The following is a 5,557-nucleotide window of genomic DNA, read 5'->3' as shown; positions in this document are numbered from 1 at the left end:
TTTATGCAGTGCGACGTGCATGACAACAAAGTGATATATACGTATCAACGACACGCTGTAGTGGTTTTACTGAATAGTGAGTAGATGCTATGATTAAACTTCCACGCTAGAAATTAAACCAGCAACGAAATGAAACTGGTGGCGCGTGGTACTCGTGTTGGTTTTTCATAGTGGTAGGCGTATACGAACACAGGTTTTCTTCCAGTAGTACGTTTATAAAACAGGAAACTGTGTCACTCAGCTGCTGTTATGGTGATACAACATGGCAAGAACAGTACAACGCTGGCAGACAGTACATTGCAGTGATGTTCTTGATGATGGTCGTACTCTGATTTACCAGGGGATGACGACTGACGCCATACTGCCATGATTTCGTGATGATCAAATTTATATTATCCCGCGCACAGGCTTGTCCTCGTTCACAGGGTGGCGTTTTTAACCCGTAGTGTTTCCGGATCCTTCGCCAGCAGCAGGAAGATACAGAAACTACTGTTCCCTATCTTTGTAACTCATTTTATGACATTTTCAAATTTAGATCACTTGGTAGTAATATTTTTATGATGTCGATCGAGTGGGGAACATGTGTTCAATGAATAAAGAAAGATAAAGCTGACCTGTGCTGTAAATGGGTGTACAAGGGAGAGAGTATTTTTGTATATCAATCAGGGCATAAAACTTTTATTTTATCACGTCAGAATTAAGGTTCGTGGGGTGGGGTGGGGGTGGACATTATGGACAGCCTTACATGCGGCAAAAGATCCCTTGGCCCCATACTGCAAGGGTCGCCCGGATTTAATTCTTGACTGAACTGAACGTAGTTGTTCTTCCATGGCTAGCTCGCCAACCACATCTACCCCATTGTACAGCTGACGATGTCGTAGAGGGGACGTGTCTGGGCGTGATTTGGAAGTCATGTTGGTCGTATTCACCACAGTGAAAGGTCTGGTATCTATTAACCAACTTATGATAGCAATACCTTCTTCGTTCCTCTGAAAGCCGTGATCAAACATAATTAAAACACAATTATCACTTATTCATGACATATAATATACATTGCTGATTAATGAACAAACAAATAAACAAAATTATAAGCGCACAATCGCAAATCAAAAGTGCAATATTTTGTGCTTGGGTTTACTTCGGAGAGGGGTTTAATAAGTTGAAAGAACTTGTCCCCGATCCTTTTCACATTGTGAATAAAATATGTTTAAACTAACTAAACTTCCCTCGAAACGAAGCACCCGGGATACCGAACCCAGTCAGAGCGGGTGGGCGTGCGCTTAAGTGTAACGAAGCCTTTCATTGGCTGGTTCATTTGCCGACACAGTCTTTGTGTGTGTATAGAGATGTTGGATTTTACATGCTCATTTTTTGTGTATAACATTTTGCAATCAACAGACACCATGACATGTCATGTGTACAAGTATCACACCTGCCTGTCTGTGTAATTACATATTGTGACAGAGACAGAACTGGGGTGCACGAGCCATAAATCAAAGCGTTTTGTTTATGTTGTATAGCCTGATAGGTGTTAAGTTCAGATTGCATGTGGTCAGTGATCGAAGTTGTGTATTGCATATTGTCATTAGCAGACAGGCAGGCAGACACATATATGGGTGTCAATAAAACAGACATTGAGTTTTGTCTGTGACAGAGGCATATCTATATGACAGTTAGAAATTCTGACAATGCTAAATAATGACGTTGCTTTTAAGTATCGAACTGAGAAAGTGACTCGGCAAGAAGAACGTGTGGTGAAATAGTCAAATGAAATTATATAAACAGTTAAATCAATAATCTCCTGTCATAACATTTAAAAAGCTTGCGCCTGTGAAATATCAACAAAACATTAGAAAAATAGCTCACATCAAAGCATGCTCCGAGTACTCACCGCCAGCGAAAGTTTTCCGAATCCGTCTTGAAATGTCGAACGCCTCACTGGTTGACACATATCTGTGTACATCCAGATCCTTAACAAGGTTCTTTTATGTAACGAGTAGATTATTTACTATTTGTTGTTTGTGTACACAACCAAGATTAGACTACTCCTGCTCACCTTATAATCCGGACATCCCGCTTCCAAGCTGCGCGAACCTAGTCACTGCGCATGCGCCATAAGCGTAGTGCAGCACAGCTGTTGAAACCACTTTTCACCCCAGCTGGGGTGAATTTAGTGAATCGTTTGAACTCCGATTTCGCGGGGATCGCGTTTCAACTTCATAAGTTTAATTTTCACTTTTGATCATTTGTTACTGTAAGTCCATAGGTATCCGAATCTGCAAAGTTTTGTTTTACGTTGCATGTGACCTTTAAATAGGGCATACAATAAACTACCTTTATAACGAACTAATAGATATATTGACAGCAGACTAACTGACCATGTTCGTCAAACTTAAACTTGCCAAGGGTCACATTGATAACGAGAATCGGACATAATCCGGGACCAGTACTCGAGAGTATGCAACGTGAAATACAAACAGCCGTAAAGACAGATAAATGTATTGCCCCTTTCGTCCTATTAGCTTTAAGGATACTGGGCCCCTATTCTCGAAAGGATCCCAGCCCTAGGATATCCTAGCTAGGATCTGTAGTTCAAGTTAGGACAAAGATAGGGTCGTTTTGAGAATGTGTCTTATCCTAACGGTAGGATGTCCTATCTCCTATCCTAACTAGTTAGGATCTGTCTTAGCTGGGACACTTTCGAGAATAGGCACCCTGGTACCGGATTGTGTCAGATGCTCGTTATCAGTGTGGCCCTCTACTAGTGAGTCACTTAGCGAGTGAGTGAGTATGGTTTTACGCCGCTTTTAGCAATATTTCAGCGATATTACGGCATGGGACACAAGAAATGAATTCACATATTGTACCCATGTGGGGAATCGAACCCGGGTCTTCGGCGTGACGAGCGAACACTTTAACCACTAGGCTACCCCACCGCCCCTATTGCAATCCTACCTGATGGTAAATAACTGAACCCTTTAATTATTTGTTCATGTACAGTTCTTTTCAGAAATAACTACATGTTATATGTTCCTTTTTCTTTACAGCCTAATGTGTCCATTTCTTTCATATGTAACTGAAAAGTCATTTGTTAATAATACACATGCATACAATGTGGTTATGCAAATAGCTTATTTAGAACAAAGCGGATCTATCAGTTATTTGGGGGATTCCCAAATTCCAGCTTTGTTTCACATCTCTCAACAAGTGAGGTACATGTATATGCTTTTGCCAGATTTCCATCATGGCCAGGTGTGTAAATGGCTTTTTTCTTCAACAATGTATCTACAGTAGTTGGCCATAAGTGAGTCATCATTAGTGAAATTCCCATAGACTTGCATGTTGATTAACTCTTGCAAGAATAATTTTCATAAATTTAGTTTCGGTCGAATTGCTTTCAATACTTATCTACCAGCTGGGAAATCATCTCAGCTACATACACATAATTTCCATTCAATTTTCCGATGATTATTAAGAAAACAACATATCTTAGACATAGCAATCAGCTTTAACACGGCTGTCTATGGGATAGATTAAACGTTGTACGTGTGTGCATATGGCGCTTAATCAGGTGTCATTCGACAAACTAATCAACGGAAAGATGAAAGAAAAGTATGCACACGTAGCTGAAGATGATGATTTCAAGATGTTTGCAAAATATCAAAATAAAATGACTTCTACTCAATTTATAAAAATTATTCTTGCAACAGTTAATTAACATCTAAGTCTATGGAAATTCCACTAATGATGAGTCACTTATGGCCAACTACTACGTAGGTCATATATCATCCGAGAACTAATATATCATACACAAGGTAAGGAGTTTTCACTGTGACATGAAATACTGTTTAAGATTATCCGTATATATATCTTCCTCTCCAACTAATCTTCCTCTTGCCTCTTCAGTTTCTCCTCCATCACCTAGAGCTGTAGCCTTGCTCCAAGACTGTACTGAATGCTTGGCCCTTTGTATTGCAATTCTATCCTTTAAAGAGGCAAGTCTTGATTAGAGGACAGTAAGGACGCCTGTCTGTTAGAAGGAGATTTATATTTTTAGAAATTATCATATAAACTATAAATTATTACCAAAAGACTTGTGTTTGTCTATGAGAGCTGATGCACCCCTTCGTTTTCTTGAAGAACAGTTTTTCTGGTCCTTGGCAGCCCTGTGCTTAATTCCTCTGACCTGGTGTGTACAATGGATGTGTTCTCCCGAGCTATATAGACAAAGAATCTCATTCATTAACACATATCTGAGGACACCCATACAGGCCACGCCAGGGATTCACGTAACACACTTGTCTTGAAAACCCGTAAAGATCCGAGTTACAATTCATCTTCAGTAAACCATGCTTGTCGTAAGTGGCGAAGAACGGGATTGCTGAACTGTTCAACAGATTGCGAGTGGTATTGTACATCGCAAAATATTCATTTATAACGCAATCAAATGCATTTAATACAACAGCATGACAGTTCCGATCAATAAAATGGCACAACGCCGAATAGACTCGTCCTAGGATACGAATCTGTATTTTTGCTAGCGTACGCCTCTGTATCGAAACGTTCCTGGGGTAGGCCTACACGTCTGCAGTACCCGTGCCGATAACGACCCCTTCAGCCCGACTTGTAGCTAGCACCAAGGGTACTCACTACACAGATGATATATTTCAGCAGTAAACCCAAAATGATATTTCTTTTACCAGATTGACCCATGATCCACCGCCTTCTGGGCACACCACTCACATAGAAATTAATGACATTTTGAATTTGAAATTCCGATTTGTATAACTCATTTGGTCAACATTTTTGTTTGGCATTCTAGAAGTTGAGAGGATGAAGAATGAGGACAATTTTTGTGTATATACAACTTCTTTATTTTGTATATAGGCGACGTTTCGATATCGATTCTAATGTCGTTGTCAAGTCGTTGTCGCCACTGGCTTGACAACGACATTAGAATCTATGTCGAAACATCGCCTATACAGAATAAAGAAGTTGTATATAGGTCTACATAAAATAGTCCTCGTTCTTCATTTGGTTAAGACTGAAAAATCATGAAAGCATCTTTTATAAATTTTGTGCGACATCTCATTATGGACCAGCCGATTGATTGACCCATTCTACCACGAGTCGAGGTGATTAAAGGGTCGAAGTGGTGTATTGGACAAAGGAACGCTATATCTGGAACCAGCACCCTCCATTCCCTCTTCCACCGACAAAGGGGCGCGACCCACGGCAAAAAGGCCCCCCGGTTGTCCGATTTGGTCGCCTCAGTTACGACCAGCAATGGCCGGGGTGCACATTCTACCCCACATTCTACCACTGGAGACAAATTCTTACATCATTTTAGTCAGTTTAATTTATTACAATGGATAATAAATTCCAAACTATATAGCCTCCTAGCCCGAAGCGTCTATAAATAATCACTGACAACGTGCATAAATTTCACTGAATCAAGCCGAAATATGCTCGACACAGCCGCCTCAGTGTGCGCGTGGTCAGCTGGCTGTGAAGTCTTCTACAACAGTATCAACGGTAGACAACTGCTGCGTGGAGT

The sequence above is a fragment of the Haliotis rubra genome, unplaced genomic scaffold (genome assembly GCF_003918875.1).
Source record: "Haliotis rubra isolate DU_JTF1 unplaced genomic scaffold, ASM391887v1 Scf9, whole genome shotgun sequence".
Taxonomy (NCBI): domain Eukaryota; kingdom Metazoa; phylum Mollusca; class Gastropoda; order Lepetellida; family Haliotidae; genus Haliotis; species Haliotis rubra.
The sequence above is the reverse complement of the archived record's forward strand: the minus strand, read 5'-3'. Positions refer to the sequence as shown.